This window comes from Chiloscyllium punctatum, chromosome 36 (genome assembly GCF_047496795.1).
Source record: "Chiloscyllium punctatum isolate Juve2018m chromosome 36, sChiPun1.3, whole genome shotgun sequence".
Taxonomy (NCBI): domain Eukaryota; kingdom Metazoa; phylum Chordata; class Chondrichthyes; order Orectolobiformes; family Hemiscylliidae; genus Chiloscyllium; species Chiloscyllium punctatum.
The window spans coordinates 36,195,598-36,211,397 of NC_092774.1; the positions used below are offsets into that span (position 1 = coordinate 36,195,598).

At 46.7% G+C, this 15,800-nt stretch overlaps 1 protein-coding gene and 2 non-coding genes across 3 annotated transcripts in view; 1 reads left to right on the forward strand and 2 right to left on the reverse strand.

The window, feature by feature from the left end:
- LOC140460386 (uncharacterized) overlaps nt 1-15,800 on the reverse strand; it is a 60,315-nt gene that overhangs the window by 38,990 nt on the left and 5,525 nt on the right. The gene's annotated exons all lie outside the window — the stretch shown is intronic.
- Nucleotides 1,054-1,125, forward strand: trnaw-cca (transfer RNA tryptophan (anticodon CCA)). Its single transcript has one exon. It is a non-coding gene; the product is annotated as a tRNA-Trp (tRNA).
- Nucleotides 5,607-5,678, reverse strand: trnae-uuc (transfer RNA glutamic acid (anticodon UUC)). The gene has a single exon. It is a non-coding gene; the product is annotated as a tRNA-Glu (tRNA).

A 15,800-nucleotide genomic window follows, 5' to 3' on the forward strand; every position in this document is an offset into this window, starting at 1 on the left:
CACAGTTCCTGACGTTCCTTGATATCCCCAAATACAATCCATATGTCAGGAAATCACTGGTGCTGCCCTGACATAGATAGTCACTGTTGGAACAGAAGATTATGGGGAGAAAATGCAGAAATCCGAAATGCAAAGAGACTTGGGAGTTCAAGTCCAGGATTTTCTCAAAGTAAACTTGCAGGTTGAATTGCACTTACCCCTGCAAGTGCCGAATGTGTGACACCAGCCCATTTACCTATTCCCTCCTCGCTATCCAAGGGGTCAAACTTACCTTCCAGGTGAAGTGGCACTTTACCTGCACTACCCACAACCCAGTCTACTGCATTTGCTGCTCACAATATGGGGTCATCTACATTGGGGAAAACGAACCGTAAACTGGGTGACTGCTGCACAGAACATCTACGTTCTGCCTGCAAAAAAGACCCTGAGCTTCCAGTTGCCTGCCAATTCCACACCCCACCCTGTTCCCTGGCCAACATCTCTGTCTCAGGTTTGCTGTTGTGTTCCAGCGAAGCTCAGCACCAGCAGAACGAAGAGCACCGAATATTGCACTTGGGGACCATACATCCCTCTGGTCCCAATATCCAATTCAATCATTCGAGGACCTGAACTCCATAGTATCCTCGCCCCTTCCACACACACCAAGCCTTGTTATCACATAGTCTGTCATTCCACACTACTTCGCCACGAACAGTCTCCATTATCAGTTATTCACCCTCCCACGCAGATCGTTATCAACTCCTTTTTCTGTCCAACAGTTCTTCCCTCGCTTTGGGCTCTGTCCTGATCTCCGCCTTCCTCCCACAATATCTTTCCCATATAAACCGACATTTTCCCAATCACCATCAGTTCTGTGGAAGGGTCACCGGCAACTCCTGTTTTTTGTTCCTGATATACAGCATCCGCAGTTCTTTCAGATTTTTATTGAGAGAGAGTTGGAAATTGTTTCGAGAGACAGAAGGAGAAGGGGGAGAAACAGAACAGACATGAACATAAAATCATTGTAGTGCGATCACTTCCCTTAAGTATGAATAGAGCGCGCTAGCCATCCGTGAGCTTGTGGCGCAATGGTAGCGCGTCTGACTCCAGATCAGAAGGTTGCGTGTTCAAATCACGTCAGGCTCACTGCAATCAACGTCTAACATTTCAAATAAAGGAAGGAAGACGTTCACTCCGAATATCGGTTGTATTGAAAGTTCTTTGCGGAAACTTTCGATCACACGTGAAGCTTTGCTGTCAGTTTGATTTGATTTGGGCAGGTGGTGTGCCCATTGTTTGGGTAACCCGCAATGTGAGAAGTCGAACAGTGAACTGCTCTTTTTGTTAAAAACCACAAGTTCTTGATTTATTTTCACAACTTACTGGTATTCACACCTGCACATTCAATGTCAAACTCTGACATCAGAAATTAAATTATAGCATTAATTTTGACTTGAAATATTCGAACAAACAAATTAATAGCACACAGTGAATCGCAAGTCTGATTAATCTGAAATTAAATTTGACCAAAAAAATATAAAATCAAGATGGGAGATAAGAAATGGCAGAAGGCAAGAAATGCAGCATCATAGAAAGTGCTCCCCCAGAGTGTGCATTTTACCAACTACCACTGCTAAATATAAACACTCTGACATGATCCTTCGGTTTTAATGTAAACCATAGCCCCATACAGTAGGTACCATTTAAATGAGTTAAAAATACAAGCATTGAGCAAATCCAGCTTCCAGCCTTACCCCCCCCCCCCCCCCCCCCCCCTCGCTTCTTGGAGCTTGGACCTTCCTCTAGCGCCAGGGGGTTCCTGGGCTCCAGCGGCCACGCCTCCACTGAAGAAGCTTTGGGAAGCAGATGCAAAGGCAAGATGCAGAACAGAGAACCTTTGTATATGAAAGCAGCTTACAGAGACATTGAGCAATAGAATCACATGGTTTTTACCCATCGACCTCTGGGTTATCTACCCAGCACACTCACGCAGCAATTCTCTACTTCTGTGCTCCCAGCAGCTGGACCGTGGATCAGTTTAAAGTAGGTCCTATATCTCTGACAACATCGGTACACAAGGCAGTGAAGAAAGGTTTCAGCACACTGGCCTTCATCAGTTAGGGAATTGAGTATAAATGTTGGCAAGTTATGTTGTAGTTATACAGGACGTTGATGAGGCCGTACCTGGAATATTGTGATCAGTTTTGGTCCCCTTGGTGTTCTGACTTCTGACTTCTTCAACTCTGGGTTTGTGTTGAACTTGATGGGATACTTTGTCCAACTCAGCATGTTTAAACAGTATCTCTCAGAGGGATTCATCTGAAACTTTTCAGGAGGTGAGCTCAACAAGATTGAACTATTCAAAGTTACTTGGACTCTATTTTAAACTTACATCAGGACCAGTAGTCAGAGACACGTACAGCAAGGAAACAGACCCTTCGTTCCAACTTGTCCATGCTGACCTGATATCCTAAATTAATCTACTCCCATTTGACAGCACCTGACCCATATACTCTGGCAGCTCATTTCATATATGTACCACCCTCTGATTGAAGAAGTTGTCCCTTTAATATATTTCGCCTCTTACCCTAAACTTATGCCCTCTCGTTCTGGACTCCCCTACCCCAAGGAAAGGACTTTGTCTATTACACTGTCCATGCCCCTCATGATTGTATAACCTCTATTAGGTCACCTCTCTGCCTCTGATGCTCCAGTGAAAACAGCCCCACGCTATTCAGCCTCTCCCTGTAGCTCAAACCCTCCAACCCCCAGCAACATTCCTGTGAATCGTTTCTCATGGAGAAGTCAACGTTTCAGTCCTGAAGAATGGTTAATACCCAAAATGCTGACTACTCCACATTCTGGTGCTGCCTGGCTTGCTGTATTCTCCCACCTCCTGCTTGCCAACTTCGGGTTGCAATATGTAGTGGCTCAGTGGTAACCACTGCAGCCTCATAGCACCAGGGGCCCAGGTTTGATTCCAGCCTTGGGTGGCTGTCTGTGAGGAATTTGCACTTTCTCCCAGAATCTGCGTAGGTTTTCTCTCTGTGATCCTGTTCTCTTCCATAAACCAAAGATGTGCAGGTCATGTGGATGGGCCATGCTTAATTGCCCATAGAGTTAGGTACATTAGTCAGAGGGAAATGGGTCTGGATGGGTGACTCTTCGGGGGGGGGGGGGTCGGTGTGGACTTGTTGGGACGAATGGCCTGTTTCCGCAGTGTAGCTCATCTCATCCAATACTTTTGTTACTAACGAATGGCAGAGTAGGCCGAATGGCCTAACCTCTTCTCCGATGGTCTTGCGGTCTTCGGTTTCTCTGGATCATTTCATTGGCAATGTGCAGTCCCAGGCTCAATGAGCAGCAGTATCCACTGAAGGCAAAGCTCATAGAATCATAGAACTCCCACAATGTGGAAACAAGTCCTTCAGCCGAACACATCTGCACTGATCTTCCGAAGACTAACCCACTCAGATCCATTTTCCTACCCTCCATAACTTGCACACAGACCCCAAGAATGGAATTATTCCTGGGTTCCTGGTGCCATGAGGCAGTAGTGCTAAACCTGAGCCCCCATGGAGTTGTGATTGTGGGGTGTGGGGGAGGCAATTGCAGTCCAGCAGAAAAGAAAAACAGCCCACCTACTCTCCCACTGCACCCACTGTCAGAACTGGCAGGAGGTTCAGTCCTGGGAGGTGACCGAAGGCAGCGTCACCGGTGGGATCTGATTGCTGGGAGCGCTGGTGCCTCCGCTGGTGCTTCCGCAAGTTGTAGGAAAACATGAACCTCTTCCCACACTCGGGCCAGCTGGAGGGCATCTCCCTGGTGTGGGCACATTGGTGCTTCAGTAGGGTGGAGGAATTGCTGAAGGCCTTCCCGCACTGAGGGCAGCAGAATGGCCTCCCCCCTCCTCCACTGTCCCCCCCCCCCCCCAAAACCCCCGTGTGGTCCAGCTGGTGATTCAGCAGTGTGGAGGAGCAGGTAATGACCTTCCCACATTCGGGGCAGGAGAACGGTTTCTCCCCGGTGTGGATGGACTGGTGCCTCAGCAGGGCAGAGGAATTGCTGAAGGCCTTCCTGCACATACGGCAACTGAACGACCTCTCCACCATGTGTACACACCAATGGGCCAGTAGGTCGGAGGAAAGAGCAATGCCCCTCCTGCAGTTGGGGCAGAAGAACGGCCTCTCAGTATGGACCCACTGGTGTCTCAGCAGGTGGGAAGACCTGCTGAAGGCCATCTTGCACTTGGGGCCGGAGAACAGCCTTCCCCGGTGTGGGCCAACTGGTGCGTCAGCAGGGCAGCAGAATCATTGAAGGCCTTCCCATACTTAGGGCAGCAGAAGGGCCGCTTCCCCTCTGTGGACCTATTGGTGCTTCAGAACCCTTTCAAATTTCACAATATCCTTGTGATAGGAGGGAGACCAGAATTGCACGCAATATTCTAAAAGTGGTCTAACCAATGTCCTGTACAACCACAACATAACTTCCCAACTCCAATACTCAGTCAGAGGATTGGGAAAGCTTTCAAAACCCACAAAAAACAAAGAGGAAAGAATGGAGGTTCAAACCGAATTTTTGAGAATCAGCTTGAAAGCATCAATGAGAAATCGGCGGAATGGGTTTATTGGGGACACGTTCTCCCTCAATGCACCATATACTTATTTCTCTTGAGCTCTTCGTAGTTTCTCTGTGCTGCAGTATGTAGTGGCTCGTTGAAATAATCTCCTGATGCAGCTTCTTTTGTGGGTGTTGGGATGATTGCTTCTGTGGTTAAGTATTTGGTTTGTGTGTGTTGTTTTTCTGTAGATGCCAGTTTGAAGTTCCCCGTTGACTGTTCGCTCTACTGTGACATCTAAGAATGGCAGTTTATTGTTGTTCTCCTCTTTTTCAAACAAGGAGCCCCCCTCAGGCCAGAGTCTCACTACTTGGAACACCAATATACAGACTAGTCCAAGGCCTCCACTGAGGACTAAAACACCAAGTCGAAGATTCATGCCACTCCATTCACTCCATCCAAGAATTCCTGAACACCAAAGACACGAAGATAGAAGAGGATGGAATAATGTTGTCCTTTGACATAACAGCCCTGTTCACATCCATTAACATCAACGTGACCAAAGAAAACTGAAGACACTACTCGAAGAACTAAAGACAAAAACACAGCACCAACTTCATCAGCAAAGATAGCACTGTCAACCTCGTGGTTACCACCTACTTTATATTCAGTAACAAGCCCTACAAATAAATCAACGAAATACCGATGAAACACTTCTGTCATCAAAAAATGAAACAAATTAGAGGAAACGTACAACACCATCAACAATCTCCTTACTGGCATAAAATTCACAAAAGAGGAGAACAACAACAAAGTGCCATTTCTAGATGTCACAGTAGAGTGAACAGTCAATGGTAAAATCAAAACAGCCTCTACAGGAAAACACCATACGCGAACCAAGTATTTCGCTACAGAAGTAATCATCCCTACGCATACAAACAAATCTGAACGAGGGCACTATTTCAACGAAACACGACACACTGTAGCACCCAATCACTACGAAGACAAATAATTAACTGTCCAGCGCTTTTAAGGAGAATGGATAGCCATGCAACACACTGAAAATTGATTCCCTGACCGGGAATCGAACCCGGGCCGCAGCGGTGAAAGCGCCGAATCCTAACCACTAGACCACCAGGGATATGCGGGAGAAGTTAGACAGCTCTCCTGAAAATTGCTTTCCTGCCCGGAAGTCGAACCCGGGTCACGGAAGGAAGAAGGCGAACACCACTGTCATTTCGTGTATCCATTGCTCCCGATGCGGTCTCCTCTACATTGGGGAGACTGGAGCCCCGTCGCAGAGTCAAGTCACAGCGTTTGAGGGAACATCTCCAGGACACCCGCAACAATCAACCCCAGCGCCCTGTGGCCCAACATTTCAACCTCCCCTGCCACTCTGCCAGGGACATGCAGTTCCTGGGCCTCCTCCATCGCCGCTCCCTCCCCACCCGATGCCTGGAGGAAGAACGCCCCAACTTCTGCCTCGGATACATTCATCCCCAGGACATCAATGTGGTCTGCACCAGTTTCCTCATTTCCCCTCCCCCCACCTAACCTCAGTTCCAACCTTCCAGCTCAGCGCTGTCCTCATGACCTGTCCTACCTGCCAATCTCCCTCCCCACCTATCCGCACCACCCTGCTCTCTGATATGTCACCTCCATCCCCACCCCCATTCACCTATTGTACATTTTGCTACCTTTGGCCCAGCACACCCCACCCCTAATTTATCTCTCCACCCTGGAGGTGTCCTGCCTCTATTCCTGATGAGGGCTTTTGCCCGAAACATCGATTTTCCTGCTCCTCGGAAGCTGTCTGACCTGCTGTGCTTTTCCAGCACCACTCTGATCTAAACTCTGGTTTCCAGCATCTGCAGTCCTCACTTTTGCCTACCCAATAAACCCAGTGTGCCGATTTCACATCAACAAACTGACACAAGCAGACACAACGTCTGCAGAAACCTTAGCCACATTACTTTACATTAAAGACATCTGGGAAATGATGTCCAGACAACTCAAACCCTCTCAGCATCATGGTAGCCCACAAACCTACCAACACACTTAAACAGCGGCTAATGAACCTAAAAAACCCGATACAAACAACCAGCAAACGAATGTAATTTACAAAATACCATACAAGGAAATATATACATGAACTCTGCCACACAGTTCTCTGTAGCAAGAAATGCTGGGATGAGAAAAGGAAGATTTTTTTTAGCCAAAACGAATCGGCACTGACTGGACAGCCATTTAAAATCAAGGCTGTCAGCCCAGGATGGAAGACCCGAAGGGATGTACAGTTTTCTTATTTCCTGAAGATTTACAAAGCTGAGACTGGGTTTTGGTGTTTGTTCCCTTTCCACTCCCAAGAGCCGCAGTGGTTGGGGCGGTGAGTTGGGGAAAGTGAAATGTGCCCGTGAGCAGCGTGTGGGGCTATTTCAGCTTCCTCTCCTCTGACAGCGCTGTGACTTGACTCTGATGTTCTCAGGGACACTTACTGACGCGACACAGTGAAAAGAGTCTCATTCCCGCAGATCAGGAATTCAAACCGTATGCCGGCTTCAGGACAATGAGAAAGATTAATTGGGGTATGTGAAGAAGCTGTGAGCTGCATTTCAAACAGGTAGGTGGAGTCAGATGCGTCATCCATTGCGCCCCGGCCCTGTGCGGACCTGACACCGCCATGCTGCAGAGTTCTGACGTTAACACGGACATGCGCAGCAATGGGAACATTCACAATGTGAACAGTCAAAGATAATCACCGTCACTGCTTCCCTTCCATAATCCCAACTTTGTGAAGCAGTATCTTTCACTGGCAAATAAAACACCTTTGTCCTCAGGTGCCTGCTTAACTTCGATCACGACTTCACGCCCCTCACTGTTCGATCTCATTTCCAAACTCTTGGCTCATCGCCTCATTAGCAGCTCTGTGGGTATCTGCTTGTTCCACCCTGACAGGCAGTGGGCTACAGATTCCCGACCAGTCCCAATGTGATTGAAATACTTCAACCGCTCCACTGATTTGCATCTTTAAAAAAACCATGGAGCAATCTCCCTTTCTTTTTGACGTCGTTTCTCAACTGTAGTCGGCAGGGTTCACACCTGCGTGGGGAAACCGCAATGGATTTCATGTCCATCGCATTCACCACTCGGCCCATCAATACAGAACCACACTGGCAGCTTCATTTCCCAGATCTCTCTGCCTGTGGAGCTGACAAAAAGTGAATCCTTGCAGAGTTTGTTTGAATTCAATCACTTCTCAGGTTTCGAAAGGGTTAAATATCTGCAAATGGCGAGTCTGCGTGTTTCATCCCGGTAGATGAAATGGACGTTCAGTTAAAACAAAAACAGAAATTGCAGGAACAATTCAGCAGGTCAGGCAGCATCTGTGGAAAGAGAATCAGAGACAACATTTCAGAACTCGTTTTTTTCCTCATCCAGGTACAGCCAAACCTGCTGAGTTTCTCCAGCAGTTTCGCTTTCTCTCTCGGATTCTCAGCATCCGCAGTCCTATACGTTAGAAATTCAATCAATTCAGAAACCCCTTTGTACTGCCTCAGTGGAAAAGATTTCCGTTTGGGAAACATTTTCTTGAAACCATTAAAAACGTGCACTTTCGCAGCCAAGAAAGCGGTAGGAGCGAGAACAAGAAACAGCCCGCCCCTGCGTGGTCTCGAACCACCAACCTTTCAATTATCAGCCGAACACGCTGACCAATTGCGCCACAGAGACTGGCCCCAGCACCGCTTCCACAGTTTCTTTGAGGAACCTACTAATCAATTCATAATTCAACCCGCCCCGCCCAAAATTACCATTGTCTTCTGTCAGTTTTACTTTTCCATAATAAAGCCTTGGACATTCATTATGGAGACATGGGAACAGCCTGATCCCACCATCTGCAGGCACATCCATGTCACGAGGAACGAGCTCTCCGACACCGGGGCCATCGCCCTCCGAGCCTTTCAGTGTTTTGCCTCTTCCCGAATTTTCTCAATGGCCCCGAGCCGAGAATGGGTTTGAATTCCTGATGTGCAGAGAATTCTTTCAATGTCTCGGGTCAGTTCATGTCCCGAGAATATCAGAGTCAATCAGCCTCTTAAACAAAGGGACGGTGTCTGGACTGTCTCTGCTCAGTCGGACAGTTCATCCTTCATTCTCCTCTAATTCCACTTCCCAAAGAGTTTCTAAAGATTCACAAAGCTGGAGACTGGGATTTCTGTTTTACTTCCTGAACATTTTTCCACCTTCTAACTGACAATATTTTGCCAAAACCTCTTCCCCATTGTAACACATGCATCATGTCCAGGGATGAGGAATTTCCATTTTCTGGAGACATTCCCGAGTTTGGGAATGTTCTCTTTGGAGCAAAGAAGGTTAACTGGAGATTTCCAGGGACTGTTGGCAATGATGGGAGAAGACGTGGTGTGAATGGACAAGTTAATGATCAGAAGAACCTATTGCCACTGACTAGGGTCAGTTACCAGAGGACAGGGATTGAAGTTCTTTAATGGAAAGCAGCATTTGTGTCGAACAAACACAGCGAATACTGCAGAAAGCCAATGGGTCGAGCAGCATCTGTGGAAAGGTAAACAGAGCCGACGTTTTGAGTGTGCTCCGGTTTTTGTTCAGAACTCGAGTTTCCTGCAGGGCAATAAATTCACGGACGTGAGAAAACATGGCTTTATTGCGACTGGTTTTGTGAAGTTTGAGCGATAATGCAACCAACAATAAGTCATTTACAATCTCCAGCTAAAAAAGCATAGTCAGCAGGTTCCCACCCTGGGAGGGGGAACACCAAAGGATGTCTAAGGCAGCAGCGTAAATGTTCGGTCACAACTAGAGGCCCCAACTTGTGGTCTCATATTTCTCGTGGAATGGGGCCAACAGGCAAGGTCAGTATTGGGCTTGTCATGGCCGCGTCATAACCCCAATGCTTCCTGTTCTCCTGGATTTGATCAGAACGAAATTGGTAAGTTTAGGACCTTATCATTATGTGTATAAGATCCTGCTAAGATTTGCTTTCCCAAAACACAGCACCTCACATTTTTCTGAATTAAACTGCATTTGCCACTTCTCTGCTCATTGGCCCATCTGGTCAAGATCCTGTTGTAATCTGAGGTAACCCCCTTCGCTGTCCACTACACCTCCAATTTTGGTGTCATTTGCAAACCTACTAACTGTACCTCTTATACTCGCATCCAAATTATTTATGTAAATGACAAAAAGTAGAGGACCCAGCTCCGATCCTTCTGGCACTCCACTGGTCACAGTGGAGATCCTCCAGTCTGAAAAACAAACCTCCACCACCACCCTCTGTCTTCTACCTTTTCAGCCAGTTCTGTATCCAAATGGCTAGTTCTCTCTGTATTCCGTGAGATCTAACCTTGCTAATTAGTCTCCCATGAGGAACCTTGTTGAACGCCTTACTGAAGTCCGTATAGATTACATCTACTGCTCTGCCTTCCTCAAAAAACTCTATCAAGTTTGTGAGACATGATTTCCCACGCACAAAGCCACATTGACTATCCCTAATCAGTCCTTACCGTTTCAAATACATGTACATCCTGTCCCTCAGGATTCCCTCCAACAACGTGCCCACCATCGACATCAGGCTCACTGGTCTATAGTTCCCTGGCTTGTCCTTAATACCCTTCTTCAACAGTGGCACTATGTTAGCCAACCTCCAGTCTTCTGGCACCTCACCTGACATGCGCACTATGCTGTATGGAGATGCTGTTCCTGACGGATTTAAAGTGTCCAATTGCCACAATTCTCCCTTCGTCACTTGGCATAACCGCGCACGCTCCTCGTTATTTTTGATGTTCATCTTCCCTATAACCCTCATTTTATAAATCTCAAAAGAGGTCATCCCTCAACCTCCTGTGCTCCAGTGAAAAGAGTCTCAGCCTCTCCTTATAACTCAAACCCTCCAGTCTTGGTAATATCCTGGTAAATCTTTACTGAACCCTCTGTAATAGTATTCTTCCTATTACAGGGCCACCAGAAGCGTTCTCAATACTCTACAAGTGGCCTCACCAACATCCTGTACAACTTCAACGTGATGTCCTCGCTCCTTTATTCAATGGGGTGTGAACAAATGGTAAGTGTGCTGAATGCCTTCTGAAGCACCCTTCCAACCAGTGCTGCAACTTTCAATGAAGTATGTACCTGAACCCCCCCCCCCACCCCCATATCCCTCTGTATAAGCCCTACCCTTCCTTATTTTAGGAAAATGCAACCCCTCACTTTTATCTATACCCCTCTCATACACACACACTCTCTCTCTCAGACATACACCGCCCCCAACACACTTACCCTCTCACAGGCTTCCCCTCCATCACACATGCACTCTCTCTCATACAGACATACATATAACGATGGGGTGAATTTGAATTTGTAGATATATTCAATTTTGCAGAAAAAGCACACAACATGCAGGTAGTCAATCCATGTAATATTTTATAAATTCCTAGTTTGGAAAAAGAACCAGTCTGATTTAAGATTGGGATACTGACACACCTTTCATGCATTGTCTGGGCTGAGATGTCACCAGTTTCAAAAAAAAACCTTAAATGATCTCTAGAATATGACTTAATAGTAGCTCTGGGATGTACGCATTAATGAACTAAAACCTGCAACCCATTCTAAAAGATGAAAGACTTAACAGCAATGTACATTTGATAAATATATCAAATCAGTTGCATGACACTGTGACCTTTTAGTGTAAACTGTGTCTTCTGATCCTGCACCACAGCTACCCGATGAAGTAGTGATTCCAAATTAACCTGTTGAATTATAACCCAGTGTTGTGATTTTTAAACTTTGTCCAACTTAGTCCAACACCAGCACCTCCACCACCTCGTTTCTAGTGAACACATCCCACACCTCGCCGTCCTCCAATAATCTGCCGATAAAACGATGCAGTGCCTGCACTCCTGAAAAATTTACAATTTCTAACAATATTAGCTAGTAATTCACTGCTTCATCTGATACACGACATTGGAAACTCAATGCAGGAGGCTGCAAGAAATGAGCAGCTTTAAAACAAAAACCGCTTGGAGCGCAAAGCTTTCGATGAGAGCCTGAGCCTGGCAGTATGTTCAAGTAACCTTTATTGTGACCCAAGTTTGTTACAGCTTCAGATCCCCACCAGCAAAAAGGCAGAGAAAGAGTAGTTGATTTTGTTTTTAAACAGCTCAAGATCAAAGCGCATACACTCCTGCCCCATCCCACCTGCCATCTCACTTCCTTAACTATTGGTCAGTACAGAGTTGTCCCTTTGTAATTGGAGGAGAAAGTGAGGACTGCAGATGTTGGAGATCAGAGCTGAAAATGTGTTGCTGGAAAAGCGCAGCAGGAATCCTTTGGAATTGGATCCTTGGTACAACCATAACCCATAGGAAATACTGCCTCACTCAGCAATTTGAACCCATATCATGTCTCCAAGTAAGCTTCTCTCCGTGCATTTGCCTGTTCTGGGGCAGTGTAGAGTCAACCACACTGCTGCGTGTCTGGAGTCACACGTAGGCCAGACTGGGTAAAGGATGCAGTTGGGATGACTGAGTGATTCTTTTTCCCCCAATGGCAGTTTCCTTCACTAAAAAGGATGTTAGTGAATCGGATAGGGGTTTTCTCCCACCACCACACCTCCCTCCATCCCCTGAAAATGGTTTCAACGATAGATTCCGAACTCCAGATTCCAGACCATATTCCAATTCCGCCATCTGCCACAGTGGGATTCAAACCCGGGAGTCCCCTAAACTGGGTTGACAGTCCAGTTGATTATGGCACTGAGCCGTCGCTCCTTCAATCCCCCTGCAGTGGCAAGTGAACTCGCTGGTGCTTCCGCAGGTGGGAGGACTGGGTAAAGCCCTTCCCGCACTCTGGGCAGCTGAAGGGCCTCTTCCCCCGTGTGGACCTGCTGGTGGGGCCAGCAGAGGGGATGAAGTGCTGAAGGTCTTCCTGCACCTGAGGTAGGAGAATGGCCTCTCCCTGGTGTGACTGCGCCAATGAGTCTCCAGGGCAGATGGGACACGGAAGCCTTTCCCATAAGACCATAAGACATAGGAGGAAGTAAGGCCATTCGGCCCATCAAGTCCACTCCGCCATTCAATCATGGCTGATGCGCATTTCAGCTCCACTTGCCAGCGTTCTCCCCGTAGCCCTTAATTCCTCTAGACAACAAGAACCTATCAATCTCGGCCTTGAAGACATTTAGCGTCCTGGTTTCCACTGCACTCCGTGGCAATGAATTCCACAGGCCTACCACTCTCTGGCTGAAGAAATGTCTCCGCATTTCCGTTCTGAAATGACCCCCTCTAATTCTAAGGCTGTGTCCACGGGTCCTAGTCTCCTCGCCTAACAGAAACAATTTTCTAGCATCCAACTTTTCAAAGCCGTGTATTATTTTGTACGTCTCTATTAGATCTCCCCTTAATCTTCTAAACTCCAACGAATACAATCCCAGTATCCTCAGCCGTTCCTCATATGCTAGACCTGTCATTCCAGGGATCATCCGTGTGAATCTCCGCTGGACACGTTCCAGTGCCAGAATGTCCTTCCTGAGGTGTGGGGACCAAAACTGGACACAGTACTCCAAATGGGGCCTAACCAGAGCTTTATAAAGTCTTAGTAGTACATCTCTGCTTTTATATTCCAACCCTCTTGAGATAAGAGACAGCATTGCATTCGCTTTCTTAATCACAGACTCAACCTGCATGTTTACCTTTTGAGAATCCTCGACTAGCACTCCCAGATCCCTTTGTGCTTTGGCTTTATTAAGTTTCTCACCATTTCCCGCAGTCGACATACTTCCATCTTTTCTCCACGGGGTGGGATTCCTCTGGTTTTTCCATGGCTGAAGCTTCTGCTGCACACGAACACGTATAGAGCCCCTCCACGCCGTGAATTCCTCTGTCCAGGCCGTATAACTGTTTCAGGCTCCACACACAGTGCACTGCAACAGTAGGGTCTTCATTCAGTCCCACTGATGCTGAAAACAGTCAGACTAGAACCAAAAAGCTTTGCTACTTTTCACAGAATCATAGCCCAAAATCCTTGCTGTCCCAATGGATTGAGTGACAGTCAGACGTCAAAGTGAGGACTGCAGACATTGGAGAGTCAGTGTTGAAATGTGCAACGCTGAAAAAACACAGCAGGTCAGGCAGCATCCGAGGAGCAGGAGAGTCGACATTTCAGTCCTCAGCCCTTCATCTGTTAATCTTGAAACTTCTGTCTTCAGATCTTCAAATACTCTGTAAAAAGAGATTACAAAAGTCAACACTTTCAGACCAGGGTAGAAAAGAAAAGACAAAGTAAGAACAGAAAAGAGATCTACTCCACCTCCTTTATCCTTCCATCCCTCCTCAGCCGAGTAATTAAGACACATATCTGAGTTTTCAGAGTCTGCTCCCTCCCTGAATTCACTCCAGTTGCATCAAGTGAACAGACATCGCCCCACCCTTCCCCCTCTCTCTCCCTCCCAGGATGAAGAGTTGCCCAGAGGGATCAACCTTCACTCCGAAATTCACAGGGCCATTGTGACGCCAACAAGGGGTGGGCAAGAGGGGGAAGGAGCATGAGGCGGGGCAAGGCCAGCAGCAAGCCCCCGCACCATGCCTGCTTTGCCTTGCACAGTTTGCAAAAGTCCGTTCCTCTTCAGAGAATCCCCACAGTATGGAAGCAGGCCACTCGGCCCAAAGACTCCACACCGACTGAACCAATGTCCAGTAAACCGCAACCTGACCTCCTAACTCCTGTACTCAATACTCTGACCAATAAAGGAAAGCTTTTCCAAATGCTTCCTATTGACCTGTGACTGCATTTTCAAGGAGCTATGAACCTGCACTCCAAGATCTCTTTGTTCAGCAACACTCCCTGCGACCTTACCATTAAGTGTATAAGTCCTGCTAAGATTTGCTTTCCCAAAATGCAGCACCTCACATTTATCTAAATTAAACTCCATTTGCCACTTCTCAGCCCATTGGCCCATCTGATCAAGATCCCATTGTAATCTGAGGTAACCTCCTTCGCTGTCCACTACATCTCCAATTTTGGTGTCATCAGCAAACTTACTAACTATACCACTTATGCTCACATCCAAATCATTTATATAAATGACAAAAAGTAGTGGGCCCATTATCTATTGTAAAAGTGGAATTTTCAAAATATTACATGTATTGACTGCCTGCAGATTGTGCAGTCTTTGAGCAAAGTAGAATGTATTTGCAAACGTCATGCTGCAAATACAAACTCACCCCCGTGGATGATCTATCTCATGTGTGCATGAGATGGAGAAAAAGTCTATTTCTGTGCTCTATGCCTATTTGATAAAAGATGCTTTATTTCTGTTGGTGTAAATGTTATTGTAAATCATAGCTGGGTACTAATAGATGTAAGGGTGACAGAATTCCTCAAGTAGGGCACTGTAAGATTCCTGGGAGACCCCTGTTTCTGGTTTACTTCTTTAAGAGCTGAGAACAGATCAACATCTTAGTCTGTGGGAACAGGGCGATCAACAGAGGACAGAGAAATCAGGGCCTGAAACCCAAGCTGACACTCGACCACCCTGTGATCAGTGCTTTGATTAGCAGTGCCAACCCTCTACCTTTAACTTTACCTTGCTTCCCATTTAACTAATGTCTCTATGTTCAGGATCTAATCCTTGTCATTCTGAAGCCATGCCACTGTAAGGAGTCTCGGATCATAATCTCTTCAATGTGTGCAGTCAATTTTGTTACAATGCAGCACACATTCAGACACACAATTTTTAGTTTTAATTTTTGTGATCTTTAGAATCTAGTTTTGATTGCTGGTATATTTACTCTCCTTGTCCCTTTCTATTGTTCTCTGATGTTCATTTTCCACATCATTACATTACTCACCGGCCTTGATTTGGATTGGCCATGCTAAATTGCCCACAGTGTCCAGGGATGTGTGGGTTAGGTGGGTAGAATTCCGTAGATTGACTACTCTCTGGGAAAAGCAGTTCTTCCTCATCACTGTCCTAAACCTACTCCCCCTCACCTTGAGGCCTTGTCTCATTCACTAGCAGAAATGATTGGATAGGGTATGGCTTCATCCCCACAGTGCAATGAATTCAGGCATGAGCCCTTCTTCATGAATGATGTGTGGATGGACAAAGGGGCCTCCGGTCCTTCTACACCAGTCACTGCCAGTTATCAGACAGGTGCAGCAAGCAATCAGCAAGGCAAGTGATATATTAGAAGTGGGGATGTCCTCCTGCAGTTAGGGGGTCATTGAATAT